Here is a 24,910-nt window from a genome sequence, read left to right on the forward strand (position 1 = left end):
AGGCGCAGGACCTGGACCAGTTCTTGGAGGCTGCCTGTCTGCTCACGGTCCCAGATGAATATCAGGAGTCGCTCGAGAGCCCTCTCACTGCGGATGAGATCGGGGACGCGGTCGCCTCTCTGGCTTCTGGGAAGGCGCCGGACCCTGATGGGCTCCCGGCGGAATATTATAAGGCCTATCGGGAATCACTGGTACCCAAATTGCACACCCTCTATCCGGCCGCCCTCGAGGAATGTACCTTACCCGGCTCAATGCGAGAGGCCTTTCTGGTATCTCTGCTCAAGCCCGGGCGGTCCTACCGCCCCCTTGCTCTGCTTAATGCGGATTATACAATTTTGGCTAAGGTGCTGGCGGAGCGCCTAGTGCCAGTGATGCCGGCACTGGTACATGTCGACCAGAATAGCTTTGTGCCTAAACGCAGCACCTCCCTTAACCTGCGGCGGTTCTTTCGAGTGGCGTCCAATAGTGTCCAACAATGGCCTAGGGCGGGCTGCCTGGTTCTAGACCTTGAAAAGGCGTTCGACTGCCTGGAATGGGGATATCTGGTGACGGCATTGTCGCACTATGGGTTGGACCTCGGCTTCCTTCAACTGGCGGCCCTTCTGTACAAGGACCCTACGGTGAGAGTGAGAACCGGGCCGTACATCTCTGATGCTATCCCTATTGGCCGCGGCACTAGACAGGGGTGCCTGCTCTCACCCCTCCTGTTCGCGCTCGCAATAGAGCCTCTGGCGGCCACACTCTGCAGGGAGCTGGCTGGCGGCATCCCTCTGGGCGATGCGACACATCAGGTACCGCTTTATGCGGATGACCTGTTGGTCTTTGTCAGGGATGTGTCTCACATCCCATTTGACCTGGAGCGTATTCTATCTAAATTCGAGGCCCTCTCAGGTCTCCGGGTGAACGCTGCTAAGTCCTGCCTATACGCGTTCCGAGCCGACACTCAAGACCCGAGTTATCATCTTAGGGGTGTGCAGGTAAAATGGCGACCAGATACCTTTCGTTATCTGGGTATCCAGATATATCGTCAGCCAGCGGATCTTGTGGAAGGCAACTTGGGCAGAGCCGTGTCCGCAGTCAAGACTCCGATGCGGTTCTGGGGTACACTTCCCATCTCGGTCATGGGCCGAATAGCCTTAGTCAAAATGGTGATTTTACCCCGTCTCCTGTGCTATTTCGCCAACCTGCCCATTTATATCCCGGCATCCTTCTTTGCGGTTTTGGCGCGGTCCCTCCGAGACTTTTCTGTGGGGTACTACGCGTCACAGAGTCGCGTTGCCCAAGTTGTACCTTCCCACGGACCAGGGGGGACTTGCAATGCCGTGTTTTGAACATCACTACCTGGCTGCGCAGCTACAATGGATAGCCCGATGGCTGGCAGACAGAGGCTATGAGGATACCGCGACCGCGGCACCCCCCCCTCTCACTGGCAGACATCATTAAGCTTTTCCACCCGGCCGAGAAGGTATCGAGGCCTGTGCCTCTTCTGTTAGTGGTAGCCCACAAGTGCTACCTTCGGTGCCTCTACCTTACCCGGACCCCTTATGCCCCGGCCATACCGCTCGAGGGCTCCCCTAGTGGGCAGGGGGTGCTCAGTGCTTCGGAACTCGAGGACTGGAGCGCGGCAGACATACAAACACTGGGGGATCTTTAGCGGGACGGGACCCTTCTTTCGTTTGCTGCCCTGGCGGAGGAGACGGGGTTGGCTCCCGGTCACTTTCTTCGTCATCGGTCTTTGGTGGCGACGCTCACAGGCTTTTGGGGAGACCTCAGGGAGGAGCCAGAACAACATCTCACGGTGCAATATCTCCATGTCATGGGGCGGGGGAGACATCTGATTAGGTGGTTCGCGGCATTCTTGCGCACACATGCGGCGATCAGTTTGGTGCCGCTACGTTGTAAGTGGGAGGCAGACCTGGCCCGGCCCGTGACTGACAGAGAGTGGGACAGGGTGCTGCAGGGCCCGACGAGAATTCCCAGGAACATGCGCTTCCGCCAAATACAATTCTTCATCTTACACAGAGCATATCTCACGCCCGCCTCTATTAATAGATACTCCCACCGCGTGGACGCATGCTGCCCCCGCTTTGCAGAGCAGGACGTTGGCCTAATTCATATGCTGTGGAGCTGTCCCGTACTGAGTTCATACTAGCAGGCAGTCCAGGAGGCGCTCTGCGAGTGTACAGGTCGCGATATCCCATTTGAGTGGCCAGCCTACCTATTACACCTCTTGGAGACGAAGCGGCTACTCACCAAGCGCTGGAAGGCAACTGCTCCACCACACACGCGGGCATGGCGCGGTTCATTCTTGGTGTGGGCTAAGGCGGAGGGCACGGCCCTCTGGAGGGAGGAAACGCTAGGCCTCAGGAAGACGCCCATAGCAGCCCAGTGGGAGGCGCTTTTGCAGACCATGATGCGCTCAGAGGGGGATCCCGCAGAGGCCTGTCGGGTACGTGATGAGGACGCCATCCCGGGGGGTATGGAGTTACTTCGCCCTGACAAGTGTCATGGCGTACAGTAGCGAGGGCATAGCCAGGTTGACGGGACACAAGAGCGAGCGCGACACTGTCTATGCAGTGGCCCGGGTGGGAGGCATGGGGCTGGGGGGGACGACCTATGGGACATGGGCAAGCAATACTTGACCAATGGCCGGACTTTGCTGCTGTTGCTGTACTAGTTGGGCGTTAGCTGTTTGGCCCCTGTTAGTTTATGATTTGCTATCTGTTTATGGAGAAATCCTAGGAGAGAATGGGTGAAGTATTAGTGCTCTGTCTCCGGGGTCGCCCCCTCCTGTGGTAGGATTCCAAAAGCGGCTTTATAGTTGTCGCCACAGTTGAGAGGACTTTTACGGTGACAGGAGACCAGGACGTATACCCATTCTCCGCAGACAAATGTATGCTCGTCCGGGTGCGTAACCATGGTATAAATGTTGCTGTACATTATTCTGTCTACATAATATGATGTACACCTTTTCAAAAACAAAAAAACCTCAATAAACAGATTTATAAATGAAAAACACTTTGCGTCACCTCTCGGAAGCTTTAAGGTGGAAGTTCCTTATAAGGCTATTGTTTATTTTAATCCCCCACTTCTACAGTGTGAACAATGTTATCACAACCCTGTCTATGGGCTGGCAAGGACAGTTATGACTCTCATGCTTCAGATGTGGACAGAATGGGCCTGGGTCGCTATGTGGTAAAGCTAGACCCTGTTTCATTCCCTCCTCTTGTTCATTCTTGAACAAAACTCTTTCAGCATACTTTGCACTTTGCAGGTCCTCCTCCAAGTTGGGGTATCCAAGGGGTGTCATTCACATTGGAACATTGGAACATTGGCTCTCCTGTGGCTTCCTTAACTCTATATACTCTCCTTCATGTATGTCAACGAGGGATGTATATGATATTTGTGAATGTGATGGTGGCTCTATATTTAAATCCTATCTCAGTTGGTAACCACTAGTGGTGAGTTGGGGGCTATTGACCTGGCACTGGGTAATGGTCGTGGGCTGCAGTATGTGTTGTCGTCCTGTTGCTAGTTCTACTACTTCTAAGAGTGCTAAGTTATCCCCATTCCCTGTTCCATCCTTCTTGTGTATAGGCTTTCTGAAATTTCCATATTCCTACATAATTCATACCTACTAATTTATTACCAGTATTTTATACACAATGACAGAACAACTATCCGGCACAACAGAGGAGCAACAGCACACCAAAAACTGGTAAAATACATTTTTGAATGGCAGACAGCCACGAAGGCATCCAGTCAAAGTTCAACCAATCAGTGGCTGTGTCTGCTATGGCACATCCTTCAGGAATCATTTTCTTTTCTATGTTGTTTAAGTCCTCGATGACCTTGGTGATGAAGCAATTGTCTTCATCATTGGCAATGTGCAGCACTAACTCCCTATTCGAAGGCATACCCTCCTCTTGGTGTTTCGAAGCCAGCGTGCATTCGTCTTGATCTGGAACATCATAATGATGGTGTTGAAAAAAAAGAGCTGGACCTTGTTCAATAGGCGAACTTCCTGGGGTATGTCTTTGAATGCTGTCCACCGAAAGTACTCAGCATACCACTGATGTCGGTGGAGCAATGTAACAGACCAGAGATGGGCATGGATGTGGGAGATATTGGCTGTAGGAACGACCAGGGAGACTTTGTGCATTATTCTATTGAGCACAGGCTACTCCATCGAGGAGGCAGTTGAGATAGAGACGTTCTCCACAAGCCCAGTAGAAATCCATTAGGCTGGAGGTGCCATATTGCATGTCCAAATTATAGATGGTGCTGTTGCATCCACAGTTGCGCCCAACAGGTACCGTGCCATTTCCTAGAAAACAAAGAAGAGGTGAATTTAGTTTGAAAGCTTTTTTTTAAAAGTTTGAACATTTTCTTCCCACCCAAGTAGACTGCCAGTCTATCCCATCTAAATTTGTGCAAATAGCAGTCCTGTTTTGGCATGGGCAACGTAAGGTGTGGTGTACAGAGCCATTACAGTCTGAGGGTGATCTCGTTATCATAAACCCATTCTTCCTACCAAAAGATGCACTAAGGTCGATATCAGGGACTCCTATCTTGAGTATCTTTGTTACCTTCCCTTCTATTCTGGAATTATCAGTGATACCCTTGTGTATTATTTGGGTGTGGTCCCATACTGTGCTATTTACGAACACTTCAGAGATGTTGGCGTCAATAATTTAACCTTGCCCCTGTATTCTATAGAGGAGCAGGTGTAACAGACATTTTACAGTGTGTGGTGGTACTCCCCTAGGGAAAATCAGAAAATCAGTGCCTACTGTATGGGGAATGTATGAGCCACAAAACTATTTTCATTAGTCTTCTGCCTACCTACTATTGTCATCTGGCTTTACCACATATTATCATGGAAAGAATCATGGACACTATGCTGTCAGGCCAATGGGGCATCCCTATGATGACGGAACAACTTAGGGGTACACATTGTAACATTAGTAGTGCCATCACAGGCAATGGAGGTGTTGGAACGCGTAGCGTTATTAAAGGTGTCACTACTACTGCTATAGGTGTCTGCATGTGAAGGGGGAAAAAGATATGGGATACACAGTAGTGTGGACAACTTCAACCTTTTGAGGAATACAAGTCTTCTGAGCCAAGCAATAAGAAAGAAAAGTAAACCAATTAAAACATTGTTGGTGCCACTCCGACAATAAGATAAAGACATAAAATAAATCAACATATCTTGTTGTAAGGATCTTTTGCACTGCTGGTGTTGCAGCTGTATCCTTAGACTACAAAATCGATCACATTCTTCTTCTCAGATAGTCAATAGAAATAATTTGTTCTCCTTACGTTCATTGTTAGTGCTGAGGTGGTGCAGGGGTAGCCCTGATGTTGCTCTGATGTATCCATGTTCTTCAGCTGTTGGTGAGGATTCGGTGACTTTAAATGATCCCTCAAATTGTAGGTGGTTTTTTTTTCGCCGATGGAGACCTTCCAGACAAAGATCTGTGTTCCGGCAGGGATGAGTAGGAGCTCAGGATCGATAGGGCCCTTCTCCTTCTGCTTGGATATCTGAGTAGAAATGACACTTCGCAGTGCTTTTTAACTCATACAGATACTGATACATTTCCACTTTCATAATGTCAAAAGAACTTTCAATATGAATTTTAAATCTAGTTGCTGGCCTTTTTTTCTCAATTGTGGCACTTATCGTACTTATTTTATTTTTAAGCATACATTCAGGCATTGCTGAAATTGGCTGCTGCTTTAGCATCACAGTGGACACATGGTCCAGCTCTAATCCAAACGTGTGGGAACATGTACTGGGGCATGTAGCATGACATGTTTTCCTGCTGCAGTCTGCCTATAGATAAAATCTAAGGGATCTAGTTGTACTCCCCTCTTTTTTTTTAATATATGTTCACCCTAACCCAACCGTCACACCAAATATGTTGTCTACTCCTCAACAAACATTCTCTGTCAGTGACATTTGTACAGGCATAATATTTTAAAAAAATAAGTAAATAAAAGCACTTGTCGAACTCATAAGCAGACATGAGGTGGTGGAAACATTGAGCATATGTATGCAAATATCTCGAAAACAGGAAACCTAGTACACTGCTTAGGGATGAAGGGAAGAACCCAAAAATAATAATGTCTGCAGTGTGCAAAACCTCAAAACATCAATTAACTCCGAAAGCGAAAGAAGAACCAAAACATTGTACTATAAATGTTCCCAAGAGGTAGGAGCATCTTAATAATCTACGTCCCAGGGACACAATTGGGAAACAAAAACTTACAGTGGTCGAAATACAAAATATTTGCAACCACCCCTAAAGTCTGCACCTGTAGTCTAAAAGAGATTTTTAAATCTACACACATTGTATTCTGATTTTTTTTTAATGTTGAGCATCGCTACTTAATGCATATTGTCCCTCTACATTGGAATACACTTCATATTAGCACGTATTATTCATTCTTTGTATTTCCTAGCACTGGGGCTTGTGTGGAGGATGTCGGTGTGGTGGCTACCTGTGGTAATCTATTCCTATGGATCTCTGGTCATTGTCCCATGTTTCGTATGCTGCACATAACCCACAACTATTCCTTTCCTCCTGCCACAGAGCTGCACTCAATGTGCCCCTGTGTTAGGAAGGACTCTAATGTGTCACAATTTAGAACAACAGTGAATTAATAAACAGATGTCCCCATCACGTACACTGGACAAGATCCTGACCTGCCATATTTTGCCACCTTTCGTGGTCATAGTCTGCAAAATGGGTCATTGTAGGACATGCGTATATTTATATATCCATGTACACTTAACTGACTTTATTTCAAGCAGTGGTGATGCCGGTGGTATTTCACGTTGTGACATAATCTTTTATTTCACTATCCTGCTGCTGCCAAAAAACCCACAAGTTTCTTCACTACCACTTTTCTCATGTACTGCAACCTGTCACTTATTCTGGCACTTGTCAAAAGATCTCAAAGTGGACCCTATAACCGAATTGTAGAGAGGTCCCAGGATGCTTGTTTCTGGTCCAGGGAGGACCTGGCTTCCCAGTTCGGGCTGAAGTGTTCCTATAAGGAACAGGGTCAAGACTGATTTACATATGGCTGGGTCCAAACTGGTGTGGTGTGGTGAGCAAAAGAATGATGGATTAAACCCAGATCCTTGTGACTGGGGGTGAATGTTTGCATTGTCCTTCATTCCATCCATCAATTGTTTATTTTGCATATGTTGCCCTAAGTGGGAAGGGTATGCCCAGACGTGGGTCTCGTGCTCACTACACCACTGGATTCTAGCTAGCCTGGCTGATGAAGGGTGATGCCCTGAAACCGGTCCTAGAATGCTTGTTTCCGGTCCAAGGGAGGACCTGGATTGGCAGTTCGGCCTGGACTGTTTCATAAGGAACAGGGTCATGACGGAGTTGTATATGGCTGTGTCCAAGCTAGGGTGGTTTGATGAGCAAAAGAATGATGGATTAAACCCAGATCCTTGTGACTGGGGGTGAATGTTTGCATTGTCCAGCATTCTGTCCATCAATTGTTTCTTTTGCATATGTCGCCCTAAGTGGGAAGGGTATGCCCAGAAGTGGGTACCGTGTTCACTACACCACTGGATTCAAGCTAGCCTGGCTGATGAAGGGTGATGCCCTGAAACCAGTCCCAGGATGCTTGTTTCCGGTCCAGGGAAGACCTGGCTTGGCAGATCGGGCTGGACTGTTCCCATAAGGAACTGTGTCAAGACTGATTTGCATATGTCTGGGTCCAAACTGGGGTGGTGTGGTGAGCAAAGGAATGATGGATTAAACCCAGATCCTTGTGACTGGGGGTGAATGTTTGCATTGTCCAGCATTCCATCCATCAATTGCTTCTTTTGCATCTAAAATGACAAGACACACGTGTCAGATGCAGGAACTGAGTCAAGAGCGGCACCATTTATTCAAAAACAATTTAACCAATAAATGTCAAAGACACATCATTAATCAAAAGTAACACTATGCAGTCTAGCAAATAACAAATGTCAAAGACACATCGAAGATCATGAGCAAAAACATGCAATCTAGTAAGTTTAAAATCACGGCAATGCAAAGAAAAAGAGAGAGAGAGAGAGAATGAACATCACAGTACAATGGAGAATTATATAGTAGCATGAGATGGTCACAATTTTTCCGCAGCAAGGAAGAAAGGATTACTCTTAAGTGTACTGGGGAACAAGGGGCAAAGGATTTTCAAGTACTTACCTGTAGCGATGGGGCCCAATGGTCAACCCATAACCAATGTGTATTACAAAGCCATTAAGCGATTGGAGAACAGGTTCGCTAAGGAGATCAATTTGATTATGGTGTGCTATAAGTTTATACCCAACCCCAGGTGGAGCATGAATTGATCGATGAATTTGTAGCAAGATTACGGGAACTTTCGACTAAATGTCTCCTTGGTAACATGACTCATGAATTGATACTTGATCAGCTTATTGTGCAATGCAACGAGAAAAAAATCCAGGAGAGGTTGTGGGGAGCAAAGGATCCTTCTCCCAAGGAAGCGATAGACATGGCGAAAGTCATTGAAGAGTCTCAAAGGTGCATGAGGGAACTCAACAGAAAAGAGGGAGTGGGTGACATGTCTGTCGTTAAAGAGTGTTGTCAAGAAGATACTGAGGAAGTGGTTTGCATGGTAAAGAAGAGAGAAGGGAAAGGAGTACCAGCAGTTGTGCCTAAAAATAACAAGGGGAAGGAGTGTTTTAGGTGTGGCAGTGGCTATCATACTGCTGAATCCAAGAGGTGTTTTGCCTTCAACAAGTAATGCAGTAAGTGTGGGTGCAGAGGGCATTTTGCCCGGATGTGTAAAAATGCTATTGTGTATGGGGCAAGGATACCAAATCCGACATAATAGTTGTGGAAGGTGTGAAGAGTAGTGTTTATGGTAAAAGGGTGTTCATAGTGGGTGATGGTGAAGATTCTACAAAGGATGATGTGAGAAGACGAGTGAGACCTGTAGCAAAATTCACTGTGTGCCGGAGGGAGGTAGAATTAAAAATTTGCGAACATTCGTGACAAGAATTTTCAATTCTATTAAGGACAAGGAGGCGAGGATTATGCTTTCTCATTTCTTTACTAGAAAACATAAACACTAGGGTATGACGTATAAAACCATAGAGTCCACAGTATAAAAGGTATTATGGCAAGTACAACATCCTCTTTCTTTGATGAGGAGAACAGTTCAAACAGAAGGAAACAGATGAAGAGTCACGATGACCAACAGGAGGGACCACCATCAGAAGCCGCAGGAGTCCATAAGGCAAAACGTACAGCACTGGAAGGCGACAGGACCCTGGTAGCCGAAAGCCATCGGATGCAGATGAAACCAAAAGAAGCAGTAACATTGTCACTTCGGGTCAGAACCTGAAAAGAGACAGACTGCCGTAAAATACATCCAATATAATAAAATATAACAAGGGGGGGAAAAAATATATCAGAGAGCAATTCAACATCAGAAGATATACAATACATATGCAAACATCAGTATAAATGCAAATTAATACAACAGAAGAAACATAATGGGTGGGATAATCCTCGCCTCCTTGTCCTTAATAGAATTGAAAATTCTTGTCACGAATGTTCGCAAATTTTTAATTCTATGTCAGGACAGGAGGCTCCGATTATGCTTGTTCAAAGCTTATCCACCACTACTGAGGCAACATGATCAATAGGTTTATAATAAAACGATTTAAACATGGAATCAGAAGACCAATCTGCAGCCTTCATAATGTCAGACAAAGTAGCACCCAAGGAAAAGGCTTTAGAAGCCATAGCTCCTCGTGCTGAATGAGCACCAAAAATGGACACATCAATGCCGGCTTCAGACATAAGCCAGCGAACCCAACGAGCTAAAGTAGCTGGGGTAACAGAACGAAAGGGTTTCTGCAAAGCAATCAACAGTTGACCCTGTAAATCAGAACGTAAAGAAGCAGTACATACCTCATAATCCTTGACACATTGGACCACACAAAGGTTGGGATGGAGAGGAAAAGAAGGATAGGATATCAATGAAGTATTCGTTTTGGTACGACGAGAAAGTCGAAAAGTGACACCCTCAGGAGTAAAACAACGACCAGCCAAATCTAAGGCCCGAACATCAGAGACCCGTCTGCAAGAGACAAGGCATAGCAACATGGTCAGTTTGGCTGACAACTGTTTGCGGGAAAGCAAGGAGTTGGAAGGCCAGGCGTCCAAAAACCTTAAGACAATGGAGACATCCCATAAAGACGTGTATTTAGGACAAGGGGGAGTCGCCAGGCAAATACCCTTGAGCAATTTAGTAATCAAAGGGTGTTCACCAACAGGTTTACCTTCAAGAGGACTATGGCCTGCTGAAATGGCAGAACGGAAGTTGTTAACCGTCCGATAAGCTAAGCCTGAAGAGGCAAGAGAAGCTAAAAAATTAATAATTAGAGAGACATCCGCTGTAGCGGGATCAGCTTCCCGTTGAACACACCAATCACACCATCGTTTCCAAGAACCTGCGTAGCGTTTGTGAGTGTTGGGTGCCCAAGATTCACTGATAAATTTGCAAGCGTCGCGTGAAAGGCCTGGGACCGACCAACGGTCCCTGAAAGTCACCAAGCCAGAAGACGAAGAGAGCCCGACTGGATCAGGGGATGCGGGTTCCCGAGAGGGTCCAGCAAAAGATTCCATTTCTGGGGAAGAAGGATCGGTACCGCACAACACATTTCCAGAAGAACTGGGAACCAAGCCTGAGCCCTCCAAAGAGGAGCAATCAGAATCAGCTCTGAGTGATAACGCTTTGTGCGAGCCAGGACTCTCGGAATCATCATGAACGGAGGAAAGGCATAGCACAGAAGGGCAGGCCAGGACTGGAGAAATGCGTCCATGGCCAGGGCCTCCGGATCCGGTCTCCAACTGAAGAACCGGGGAAGCTGCATGTTGAGGCGAGAGGCAAAGAGGTCGATGTGACTCTGCCCCCAAAACCGACGGAGGGAACGAAAGATGCGAGGATGAAGTCTCCAGTCGCTGAAATCCCGAAGGTGACGCGAATGCCAATCCGCAATCAGATTGTTGCGGCCTGGAAGATACTCTGCAATAACAGTGATCTTCTTCTGTAGACAAAAATGCCAAAAATCTTTGGCGATCTCCGCTAAGAGCTTGGACTTCGTGCCACCCAACTTGTTGACATACCGAACCGCGGACACATTGTCCATGCGGAGAAGGATGCAACAATTGGCTCGAAGAGGCGTGAAGCAACAAATCGCAAAGGACCCCGCCAGGAGTTCCAGACAATTGATGTGAAGAGATAATTCCTGAGGGGACCAACGACCCCCCATTGAAATTGGACTGCACCGGGCTCCCCAGCCCCACCGGCTGGCATCGGACTCGATCACCATCTCCGGGGAAGACCCGAACAGGGCTCGTCCATTCCATGCCTCCATGTGGTCCAGCCACCACTGCATCTCGCACCTCGCCTCTTCTGAAAGAGGAATCTGATCGGAATAACGAAGACCCTGCTGGAGATGACGGATCTTCAACCGTTGTAATGCCCTGTAATGCAGAGGGCCTGGGAAAATCGCCTGAATTGAAGACGCCAAAAGACCGACTACACGAGCTACAGATCTCAATGACACAATCCGTTTGGAGATAATCGATACCAACTCCCGTTTGATATAACAAATCTTCTGAGTGGGTAACAGAAGCTGACAGGTCAGAGAATTGACCTGGAAACCCAGAAACTCCATCACCTGAGAAGGGATGAAGACAGATTTCTGCGGGTTGACAAGAAACCCTAAGGATTGGAGAAGATCCGATCGAGATGCAAAATTAATTTGTGAGGACAATCTGCCATGATCAGAATGTCATCCAGATAGACAATCATGCGGAGACCCCGAGCTCGTAAGTGTTCCACCACTGGCTTCAGAAGTTTCGTGAAGCACCAGGGTGCCGACGAGAGGCCGAACGGAAGGACTTGGTATTCGAACCAGTTCCCTTGCCACTGGAACTGGAGAAACCGCCGATGAGGCTTGAAGATTGGGATTGACAAATAGGCGTCCTTGAGATCTAGACGAACCATCCAATCCCCCGCTCGGAGGAGATCTCGCAAGAGATGGATCCCCTCCATCTTGAAATGGAGATAAACCACTCCGCCGTTGAACTCTTTTAGATTGAGGACCAGACGGGATCCACCCCCTCGTTTCGGAACCAGAAACACCGAACTCACAAACCCTGTTGGAAGGCGGGTAGTTGGAAGAATAGCCCCTTTTGCAAGAAGGGAGTCGACTTCCGATGAAATGACCTCCTGATCTAGAAGAGAAAAGACCAACGGAGTGGGAAGGAAGGGTTGAGGCGTGGGCCGATACAATTCTATTTTCTAGCCCTGAACAGTTTCGAGAACCCAAGCATCGCTGGAGATTAGCTGCCAATTGTGGAGAAAAAACTGGAGCCTTCCCCCCAAAGCCACACATCGGAAAAAGGAATCAGCCTCACCTGAAGTATTGGAGTCGTGATGACCTCCTTGCTGTCCTCCGAAGCGACCTTTCCGGAACTGTCCCCTTCCCTTACAGGAGGGATAGAAGTTTGAACGGGTGGTAAAACCGGAATCTTGTCCACCTCCACTGTGGGACTGAAATCCTCGTTAAAAATTTTGTTGGGATCCTCGGCCGAACGAACGTCCCCTAAGACGCTCGGCCTTTGCAAAAACCGGCCGAAACGCCCGCCGCAGCGAGGCTTGGGCCTTGTCAAGACCACTGAACGTGGCCACAAAACTGGAAAGTTCCTTGAGGAATGGTTGACCAAATAAAAGACCCTGAGCCAAGGGACCGGCCTCTGAAGAGGAGAGCTCCGCCAGCCTGGGATCCAGGCGAAGAAGGATGGAGCGGCGTCGTTCGCATGAAAGAGCACAATTGGCATTGCCCAATTGACAGATGGCCCTCTGGGCCCATTGAATGAGTTCATCAGGGTTTACAAGAGCTGATGATTCTTTAGCTAGAACACCCAAATCCAACATTTTTGTGAGGGGACCCAATAGATCTAATAATTTATCCTGACAGGAGCGCCAAGATCTGTCCAAACCTTTTTTGGGGTCTCTTGCGTACTTCTTAAGGTAGGTGACCATGGTAGGGTCGACCTCCGGTGTCTCGGCTAAATGGTCCGCCAGATCAGGACGGGGACACTCAGATCTCATGCGGGCTCGGACATCCTGAGCAAAAGGTTGGCGAATGTGAGATTGGACATAATCCGCCACCGCTGGCAAAGGTAACCAAGAAGAGGAGTGGGGATGCATAATTTCCGAAGGTTCAAAGGTTAGAATGGGAGGATTGGAAGGAGCGTCAACAAAATGCTCTTTGCGAGCCCTTTTTCGAGGAGGTGGCTCAAACTCAGAAGAGGAGGAATGCGCATCATCAGCATCAGGCTCATAGAAGGAAGAAAAAGAAGTCCCAGCCGACCCTTTAGGAGAGGCCGTGTCCGAAGACAGAGTTTTAGTCAACCGCTGAAAATCAGACCTATGGGGGTTGACAGGAGACTTGGACGCACGTGCAGGCGGTAACCAACCCTGCTGCTGCGCGTAAAGAGACAAATGTCGCTTCAAAGGATTGATTGCGCGCACAAGCGCCTTATTCACGGAGTGTTGCACCCCTTGATCTAGCGCTTCCACCAAATCATGCTCCAAAGAGCCAGAAGGATCCAACCCATAATAACAGCCATCCTCCTCATAATATTCTTCCATTGTGACACAGAGTGTAACAGAAATCAATGCCCACAAGAAAAAGCAAATCAATAGTGGCCAAAGGCACAATGCAGGGGGAGTGAAAAAACCCTAAAGCAAGCCAAAGTGCAGATTAAATCTGAACACTTAAGTAAATAAATTCAAATGTGGAGGGAGGGCTTGCTGTCAGTAATGGGCGTAATAGGGGCAAATACTCAGGCTGTGGGCTCTCGGTGCGAAGCGACTGCTCTGACAGGCGAGAAACACCTGATTCGATCAACAAATATGGCCGCCGCGCATGCGCGGTAACGACCGACTGGTATTTTGAAAGTTGGAGCACTCGCCGCGTTAGCGCGAGCCTCCCAGCCCCTGTCTCCCTCTCCACAAGCAAACAGACAAAGAAAGACGCGGGCGCGAAGCGCCCGACTCCGGGAGGTGAACCACACGCTCCCCGCACGATAAAACAGAAGCGCGGCGAGCGGTAACGGAAAAAACAATGCGCAATCAAATTATCGCCATGGCAATGTAAACAAACAGTTAGAACGCTACCAAGCGTTAGAGTCGATAAAGCAATACGCTACAAAAGATTATGTAAATATAACCAGCAAATGTATCAATAAAATGCATAGAATAAAGACAAAAGCACTTAACTGGCTGCGGAGCAGCAAAGAAAGAGGATGTTGTACTTGCCATAATACCTTTTATACTGTGGACTCTATGGTTTTATACGTCATACCCTAGTGTTTATGGGTATTGTAGTTTTTTGTTACATATACTGTGTTTTATTGGCTGCTGGGCATTTCTAGTAAAGATATGAGAAAGCATAATCGGAGCCTCCTATCCTGACATAGAATTAATGGTGGATTCAGGATCTATGTACACCATCAACCCTAAGAAACTTTTCAACGCTGTTGGGGGTCATGTGAGTCTGTTTGAAAAGGACATTAATCCTGCAGGGTACCAAGGGGAGGCAATCGATACTGTGGGGTACATGGAGGGAGACATCTAATTTTATGCGATGCACAAAAGGGAGGGTGTATGTAGCTGAGCAAGGGCCTCCGATTCTGGGATGGATGCATCAATTTGACCTCAACATAATGATTAATCCAAGAGCTGACAACCAGGTTATGATTGTGCATAAAGTGCAGTTGGATGATGTGCTGAAGGAAGCTGAAAAAGTGTTTGATAAATCTTTGGGGTGTCTCAAGGGATATGTGCAGAAGGTTGTGGTGAAGGAGAATTCTGTGCCTGTGCAGCATAAACTTCGGAGGGTACCTTTGTCCGTGAGGGAAGGGGTTAAAGAGCTTCTTTCTGACATGTTCAAGGAGGGTGTGATCGAAACAGTCCAAACATCACCGTAGGTTTTTCCAGTGGTGATCACCCAAAAATCGGATGTCCGTCTGAGATTTTGTGTCAATTTGAGGTCTCTTAAACAAGAGCTTGTATTGTACACTTTTCCCCTTCCTAATACAGGAGACATTTTGGACATGGTGAAGGGTGGTAAGTACTAGCCGAAATTGGATTTGAGGAGTGCTTATCACCAAATTCGATTGCATGAAGAGTTAAGAAAACTCACCACCTTCATCACTGCTGAGGGCACGTTCCAGTTCACCCGTATGCCGTTTGGCTTAGCCTCGGCTGCGAGCGTGTTTCAGCAGGTGATGACGGAAGTGTTGAAGGGAGTTAAAGATGTAATTTACTATCAGGATGGCATTCTGATTGTGGGAGAAACCACACAACAGCACAATGTCACCCTGAGGAGGGTGTTGAAGAAGTTAAAGGCGGTTGGATAAACATTGAATAAAGGCAAGTGTAAATTCTTGACTGAGCAGGTGTATTATCTTGGATATTCTATATCCAATGGAGGTGTCAGTCCTAAGCACTCATCATTGGATGCTATTGGGAAAGCACCTTTCCCCGTAGAAAAAGACCAATTAAGATCCTTCCTTGGACTTATTGAATATTATTCAAAGTTTGTGAAGAGGTTTGCGGATGAGACTGAGGTTTTGAGGAGATTATTGAGAAGAGGAGAGAAGTTTGTGTGGGGCAAAGAAGAAGGCAGTTGTTTTAACAACATCAAAACGGGAACTTGTAATGCAGGAGTTTTAGCACTTTTTGAAAACAAGTTGAATTCTGTCTTAACAGTGGATGCGAGTGGCACCGGGTTGGTAGTAATTTTCTCACAGGTGCATGGAAAGAAAGAGAGGACAATTGATTTTGCTTCGCGCACTCATACACCAGCAGAAAGGAATTATTCTGTGATTGAGCGAGAGGCATTAGCAGCCGCATGGGTTGCTGAATATTTTCGAGTCTACTTATGGGGAACATGCTTTGTGTTACGCACAGACCATAAACCTTTGATCAAAATCTTATCTTCAGGTTGAGCGGGCAAGGGGTCTGTCAGACTCGCTAGGTTAGCTGATAGGCTACAAGAATATTCTTATACTGTGGAATTTGTGCAGGGTTGGAGGAACATTCAGGCAGACTGCCTTTTGTGATTGCTGTTGGATTGGGAGACTGTAGATGCCACGATGGGGAAGAAGTTTGAACTGGAGGGTGCTGTGGCATCCATAAATGACGTGGTTCAATGTAGTTTAGGGTCCTTCACTATTGAACAATGGGAAGAAGAGATGGAATGTGATTTGATACTAAAGGATGTGTTTAACCCCTTCGACGCCGATGTGACGGAACGGTTCCGTCATGCACGTCGGTTGGGCTGTGCTTATGACGGAACCGTTCCGTCATGGCCCCGCCCGCGCTCAGAACCTTCAGCGTGGCGCGGAAATCCGCGCCGCGCTGAAGGGGTTAAAATGATTCAGTGTGGGACGGCAAGAGAGAGTACATTGCAGTAGACTGTTCAGCCTTACTTTAAGGTTGTTGATGAGCTGTCCATCTGCGGGGTGAATCTTTTAATGAGGGGTCATCGTTTTGTGCCTCCGGAAAGGTTAAGACTTATGTTGTTTGAGCTTGCACATGAGGGCCTTTTGGGTCAAGGTCTGACTAGCAGAAGACTCAAAGGAGAATTCTGGTGGCCAGGCTTGGATGATCAAGTGAAAAGGTGGGTGGAATGTTGCACCATTTGTAAAGAAAGTGAAAAAAGATTGAAGGTGGGGTGTAATGAGGATGGAGGACATATAGAAAATCCAGACAAGCCTTGGCATACTGTTTGGCTAGACTTTATTGGACCCATAATGGAGCTGCCAGTGTATTTAAGATTTGCTGTTGTCATGGTTGATGTACATTCCAAATGGATTATTGTAAAATTTATGAAAGATGTTACAACATGTTCCACCATTGCTGCAATGAAAGGAGTGTTCAGGGAAGAGGCAGTGCCAGTTGTGTTGATCACTGACAATGGCACTCAGTTGACTTCTCATCAAATGGTGTATTGTTTGCACAGGATTGGTATAAGACATGTGCGGACATCCCTGTATAATCCCAGGGAAATGGCATTGCAGAGAGGGTCAGCCGTTTGGTGAAAGGTACTATTCAGTTAGACGTGCAATCAGTGAGATTTTGAAGAGATAGTGGAGGATAAAGTGTGGGCTCATTGCACCAGTAGGCACAGCATTACACATGAGATTCCGTTTGTGGTCATACGAGGCTGTTTCCCAGGTTCTAAGTTGGTGCCTGCATGGTTGACGGAATGGGTTGAACACAAAGATAGCAGGAGAGGTAGGACGTGTGCTGTGGACAGCAGGCAGGTCAAACTTAACATTGGTGACTGGGTTAAGGTGAGGTCTGGAAGGATTGTCAGGGGACTATCTAAGTTTAAAGGTCAGTTTCGCATTGTTACAGTGGGAAAGTATGTGGTCACGGAAAATGGTGAGAAGTGGAACTTTAGGAACATTGCCCTGTATCAAAAGTTAGGAGAGTGTCCAAGGGAGGAGGATGAGGGTTGTTCAGCAGCAATGTACATCAAAGATGTGATGGTTAGAGATGAGGAGTTGTGTCACACCATGGACATCTCATCTGGTGGGAGGGATGGCACTGTGGAAAAGATTTGTTCTAGAGTTCGGAAAACACCTGCTTATCTGTATGATTTTGTCAGATGGGGGGGTTCATTTTATAGATGCGGGCTCTGTTTAACATTTGCTGTTGAATATACTTACTGAGGGTGAGCTCTTGTAACTTTTTCTTTTTAATTTTAGTTTTTTTAATGTTGTTTTTTTTGTTTAAAGAAAAGGGAAGAGGATATGTTATGATTCAACTTCATTCCTTTATTTGCATGGGTTCTTTTACTATGACTTCTTATTAGAACGTAAGGCAAAGTGAGTTCCTTTGGTGCCTGTTGATGCTGGGGCCTCGGGAAGGACTGACGCCAGGTTGTGTCCTTATTAAAGCTTATTCATCTACTTCAATATCTACCGTGTGTGACCAGTGCTTTCATTCACCACAATCTGCTACCTAACCGACTTCAGATTCCTTGTTTGTGACTTTTGATTTGTCTGGACCTGGCAAGAAGGCATCTATAGTTACCATCAGTTGGTGGATCAAAGATACTATTAAATTGACTTATCGGGGTGATGCTCTCCCTGTTCCTGCCACTGTGCAATCTCACTCCACTAGGGGGGTTTCTGCTTCGTGGGCAGAGCTCAACGGTGTCCCTTTGGAGGAGATCTGCCAGACTGGCATGTGGGCTTCAGAGCACACGTTCATCAGACATTATTGGTTGAATTGTGTTCAAGCAGCATGTAAGAACTTTGGTTCTGCTGTGCTACATTTGCTGGTTCCAGATATCACTGTTTAAACTATTTCTTTTGGTATTTCTGATAGAGCATTAAATCATTTCGGTATGCATTTCCTTGCTGTGTCAGCTTTTCTTTGTTTAGATGTGGGTTGTGACAAAAGCCTTCATCTGGATTTATGCTTGCTCTACGTCAGTGGTGCCCAAACTTTTGACTCCTGAGGACCCCCATTGAGTCACTACTGGAAGCCGGGGACCCCCAAACAATTTGTACAGTTTAAATTTCAAACATTAAAACACTATTTCGCAAAAAATACACACACAAGTGCACAGCAAATAAATACTCGAATAGTTAAAGATGTTATATTGAAAAAAATTCCAAAAATCAAAAAGTTTTAATGGGAAGTTTGGTGCTGCAGCTCAGCGACTAACTTTTTTATATTTGGGTTTATTTAGCAGTACCAGGCCCCTGCTCCTGCCACGGCCAGACTGGAAACCCAAAGCATCCCTGGCAAATGTTGTCAGACCAGTCCCTGTACAGTGCTCACCAAGTGCATTGAGTGAGCCTGACCACTACAACAGGGGCTTTGGTGGGCCATCTCCGCAAGAAAATGTGGTAAACATTTTTACATTCTACGATACATATCTCATTATATATTGAATTGTATTTGCTTTTAAAGCATTGTAAATGATGATCTTGCTGTGCACCAGGATACGACAATCTGTGTTGGGGCTCTTCAATGTTATTTTGTTATGTAATGTTACTTTAATTCATTACGTGTACGAATCACCCCTGGAGGGGTATCTCAGTGCGAGACCATGACAGAAGGTGAAAGGGTGCTACTTTTAGAATAGGTGGGTCTTCCTGAGAACTTTCCTGAAAAGGAGATTGTTCTCACTGATACGTATTTGCAGAGGCAGCTTATTCCAATAGCAAGGGTCAAGGAAGGAAAACAACCTGCCTCCTGGCCGGGACTTTCTGAACCTAAGGACCATAATCCGAGCTTTGTCGCAAGATCCTAAGAGTATGGGGGTGGGGGATAGTGAGTAAGCATTGATGATGGATATGTGGGCCCTTTACCAAATAGAGCTTTGTGTGTTAAATAGCAGATCTCAAATATAATTCTGTTTTCCACTGGTAACCAATGAAAAGCCTGTAAAAGAGGGCCGGATGCAATTCCAGAAGGGAGGTCGCAAGTGAGACGTGCAGCGGTGTTCTGTGCCACCTGAGGTTTAGGTAGCAGCTTCTCATTGGCAGAGGCTAGGAGTGCATTGGCATAGTCCAGGCGACTGATAACCAACTCCTGGACTAACGTTTTCCTTGTGGTGAGTGGTAGTAGAGGAAAGGCTCGTCTCAGTAGGCGCATCATGTAAAAGCATGAGCTTGTGGTGGCCGAAATGTGTTCTTTCATAGTACGGGATTGATCCAGCCGGACTCCCAAATATTTTACTACTAGTTTGGGTGAGGGGCTCATGCCCAGCTCTGGGGCTACCAGTCCGGTGACCAGACTTTCCTCCTTTAGCATCAACTTGGAGGTACAAGAAATCGATTTTCAGGGCCATAATATGCAAAGGATTCCCACTCTGCCTTCCAATTTCCTGATAGATCAGAACTGATGCAAATACTTCCTTTCCCAAGTTGTTAGAAGAGAAGGTTGGAATAAGGCATGTTGGCTGGTAAGTAGGTAAATCATGTTGACAGCAGCTGGTGAATGGTGCCAGCTGCATCTTGACGAGGGGTAACCTGCAGCAACGGCCCCTTGATCAAGGGGTGCACCACGGTCTGTTTGTAAATGTGAACCATCAAAATGCATATATAAATTATGTAAGTGCTGAAGATTTACATTTCACATACCTTTCGAGGTAGTTTTGAGATTTACCTCTCTCTTTATTTGATAGTCAATCTAATGATGTGATCCATTCTAGCAGTGTCCTGTACTCAAACCCTAGGGCAGACTTACAAGAAAATGACGCATCTGCATAGATGCATCAGTTTCCATGCGGCAGCACTAAATGTCCTTGCTCCACTATGGATGCACTGTATTTAATAAGTGACGCTTTGCTGGAGTTGCCCATGATAGTGACGCAACTCCAGCAATGCGCCACAACAAATGGGTGAGTTAAATTCAAAAAGCCATGCGTCATTCCTTACACCTGGACTGGGCAGGCGTAAGGATTTTGACGCAGTGAAGGCATAGAGTGACACAGTGAAACTTGTAGATTTCACTGCATCAGTTCTACATGGCTTTTTGCGTGGGAACGCCCACCCTGCACACATTATACCTAGCGCATGTATAATGTGCCGCAGAGCTTTTCAACGTGACGCATCTCCCTAGATGCGTCACATTGTAAATTGGCTGCATTTTTTACGCCGCTGCTGCATCACAAAGGTGAGGCAACGGCGACGCGAAAGTGTCGCAAGTGGCTTGTAAATCTGCCCCCTGTATGTAACGCACTTGTGCCCTTCCACAGATGAAAAGAATCAATGGTAGCATAAAATATTTTTGAAAATGTTATTTCATCGCAGAGATTATAATAATTGTGAAATAAATGGAACACTTGGAAGATTACCCTCCCCTTTTCATTGGTTGTAAAGTTCATTGGTGTAAAACCAAAGTCAGGCGAGCCTCATCGATTAAGGTAGTACGTGACTGTAGACAGGCAATGAGGTTGCTGCTTTGCGTGCTGCACGTGTGCTGTAGCTGCTTTCCCAGCATTGTGTCAGGTGCTACAGCCAGGTGCTGCAGCCAGGTGCTGCGTCGCTGGTTTGTGGTCTTGACAGGCAGACGTTTCTACCCGAGCCAGTCAGCAGTATTACAAAACAAATATGTCTTAGACCAGCACCACAACTGCTGCACGCACATTTGAAACACACACTACTTAGGCAAAACACAAACTAGGCAATCTTGCACAAGCCATACACATATTTGTCCAGTCCTCCGTGACCCTCATTCAGACCCTGACCAGTAGTCTTTCCCGAACCTGTTAAGTTAATTTGATGTCACAAAGCAACAACCCATTTAAATACACTCAACAGCATGCCACATAATTCCAATCAGCATAATTGCACCCAAGGCCACACAGTTCCACACAACACAATTCCACTCCACACCACATAATTTGGCAACACACCACATAATTCGACTCAAAAACACATTTACACAATACACCACATACATCCAAATGACATCACAGAATACCACATTAATCAATCAAACAAACAGCATTTGTAAAGCGCACACTGTCACCCCTAGGGTATCATACCAAAAAAGTCAACAAAACACCACATAAATAAACTCCACAACATACCACTACGCAACACAAAATACCATTCCACATAATTATACTCCATGACACACGGTCTCACTCCACATAATTCCAGTACACTCAAAACCACATCATTACTATCCACATAATTCCACTGCACACTATGCTACATAATTTCACTACACAGATCAACTCCACACAATCCCATAATAAACGCTCCAGTACAAGCCCCATAATTCCACCCCACACCACATATAACCACTCCACACACATGAGTAAAAGACATTGGGGTATGTTCTCAAGAACGTGTGATAACGATTGCAAAAGTAACTTAACGCAACCTCCAACATCGCAGTCCATCGCGGGAAATTTACTCTGTGTTAACCAAGTATTCACAACATGGCGGTACCATGCGATAGCCACCAGATAACGAGTCAAATGGCCACATTAAAATCAATGCCACGCCGCAAAAATGGGAAACACGAACGCCCAAAAAGCTGCGATGAGGCCAATCGCGATACAAAATGCAGCGAAAACCAGCGGCAGGCCTGCAAATCCCACGCGTCTGGTGGGAAAATGCACCATAAAAGCAACAAACACACCAGAAAGAATCCAAGGTGCATACCAACATGGATGCACCCTGACTGAACGCAGAGGCCAACGCGAACCCCACAAGCCCCACAGACCACCAGCAAGGACCAACGGGGTCAGGGAAGGCCAAGGAGAAGAGGGAGAGGAAAACGGGGTGCAGTCCGCAGGAAAACAAGACCAGCGTCACAGAGGTGACAGAACACTACCAGCAACTGACACACAATCAGACCACCTTGAATGCAGCCGGAGTGTCGAGGAGGCCAATGGAGGAGGCCAAGAGGTGCTTGCATGATGTGAAAACTTAAACCAGGCCCAAAGCCGCTGCCAACAGGAAGGCGGCAACGGTGACAGGAGGTGGGAGTCATGCGTCACAGGAGGAGGAAATGGAGGCCAGTCATCAGTGAGGAGACGGTGCAAGGAGGCGGGAGTCAGGACACAGCCCGAGAGGACCTGACACAACAACAACAGGGTGAGGATCGAAGAGGGATTGGAGGGACTGGAAGAGATGGGCACAATGGCACACATGCACAATGATTTGTAGCACACTGCACACCCACAATCACCCAGGATCATGTCCCACATCCCGTGGCACACTGCAGCACACACATATAGCAATCGCAGCACATCCCATGACAATTTGGAACAAAGTGCAACACCAACACTGCAGAACAGGGGACACAACTGGGTCTGCCCATGTGCAGAAACAGGCCAATCACATTTGACAGAGTAGAGAACTGTGAGATACATATGTACGGGTACAACCTCACATCAGTTATGTAGTCCAAATGTCCACTGTCCCAACTCAAATTGCCAGCACTGCCCAAACAGTCACAATCTACACTGTCACACAGTCTGCATGTCTACAAGAACAATGCGCCAACATAAATGTCAACACAATGTCAACATGCATCTCCCCTTCACATTGCAGAGGGACAAACACCACCTCCAGCAGGTCAGACCAGACAACCCATCAGTGATGCCAGAGACGACCACCACACCTCCGACAACGACGCCCTACAACAGCCCATGGACATCCCACGCAACCCACCACCAGGACCAGGACAGACAAGCTACTTAGAGGAGAAGCCAGCCCCGGCAACAGACCACACAGCATGAAGCACCCGCAAGCACGGCTGGCTCACAACACTTCAACGACCCACACATGGCACCCCAATGCCAGGTACCAGAACACCAAAAGGAGTTAGCCGAACAGGTGCAGGTGTGGTCCAAACCCATGGAAGGCGAACTAGAACACATACGAAGGGTGTCCATTACCCTTCAGGGACCACCTACACCCCACAAAGGAGACCCACACTGCCATAGAGACACATGCAGATGCACATTCCCAGTACAGAACCACGCCCAGGGGCACGCACATATCAGTCACACACCCAGGTTGGCTCTGCATACGATGGCCCAGTCCACTCCCCTTACGAATTGAGTGGGTGATGACAAAGATACATGTCCAATCTCCAAGCCGCTGCTTGCGGTGACATGTCTGCGTCCGCTGTACACAGCACAATGTCGCAGGGCCCAGGGCCCTCATGCATACAACAAGACCACAGGGGCACAAGCAGATATTATGTTGAACTGGCTACGGGCACGTGCGCTCGGCCCCTTTAATGGCAGGGCCACATGTAGAGTGACGCCTGTGCTGGATGTGTGGCGGGTGAGTGCAAGCCAGCCCTCAGGGAGTTGTTGGTGCTTGCAACAAATACAACAGTGAACACTATGAATACGGAAATAGACAACACCAGCATTACAGGGACAACTGCGGAGCATCATGGAGGTAGCCGGAGCAAGTCCAGAGGTCACTTAATGAGCAAACAGAAGTGTCCGTGAGTTGCAGTGCGCTGAGTTTGGGGCACCAGAGCTGAGCGCACTCATGTGAAGAAAATGTCTAGGATTGTGTCCCTTTGGGACATTCCTGATGAAGCTGCAGTGGGGGTATGGCACCAGCATCATCTTCCTCATCGTCGTCCCAAGTCTCCCACACTGTCTGAGGTGACATTGCTGCGTGAACTCTCCACAGCACATAACCAAAACAGTAATGGACGATGATTCGTGGTGCACTGAGTTAGTGGCACCTGGAGTGCTGAGCAGGGGCTCAGGCAGAAGATGGCATCCACGACAGGTGCGAGCAACTCCGTCAGTCTGCCAGTACAACCGTTTTGACACTGCCAGTTGGCGGTTGGAGTTGGTACTGGCAGTGGTGGAGTGTTCCTCCTACGGTGATGCGACGTCCGGGCCGGTCAGGACTCGATTTGATGTGTGAGCGCTGGTGGGCCGCAGCCGAGGCCGGAGGCAGTGGACAGCGCAGGACTACAGACACATGGCGTTGATGACCCCAAGTCCATCGCCTCAGAGGCCATCCAATATCTCCGAAGAAGGGGTCCCAGTCCTGACCAGCACAGAGTTAGTGGCCCCAGATGCACCGTGGCCGGCACAGGTACCCCGACACGGGACGGTGACTTGCGGTGCAATCAGATGGGCCAGGTGAGCTCAGCGGGTCCTCACCAATGTTCGAGGTGTATGTGGCAGAGGGTTGCGGGGGACAGTGGAAGGTGTCCTCCAGGGCATGATGCAGAGGGTGGAAGCTGTTCGGAAGCAGCAAATGGAAGAGTGTAATGCCACGGCATCGTTTTCGGCACAAAGTCAGTATCAGGG

Source organism: Triturus cristatus, chromosome 8 (assembly GCF_964204655.1).
Source record: "Triturus cristatus chromosome 8, aTriCri1.1, whole genome shotgun sequence".
NCBI classification, from domain to species: Eukaryota; Metazoa; Chordata; class Amphibia; order Caudata; family Salamandridae; genus Triturus; species Triturus cristatus.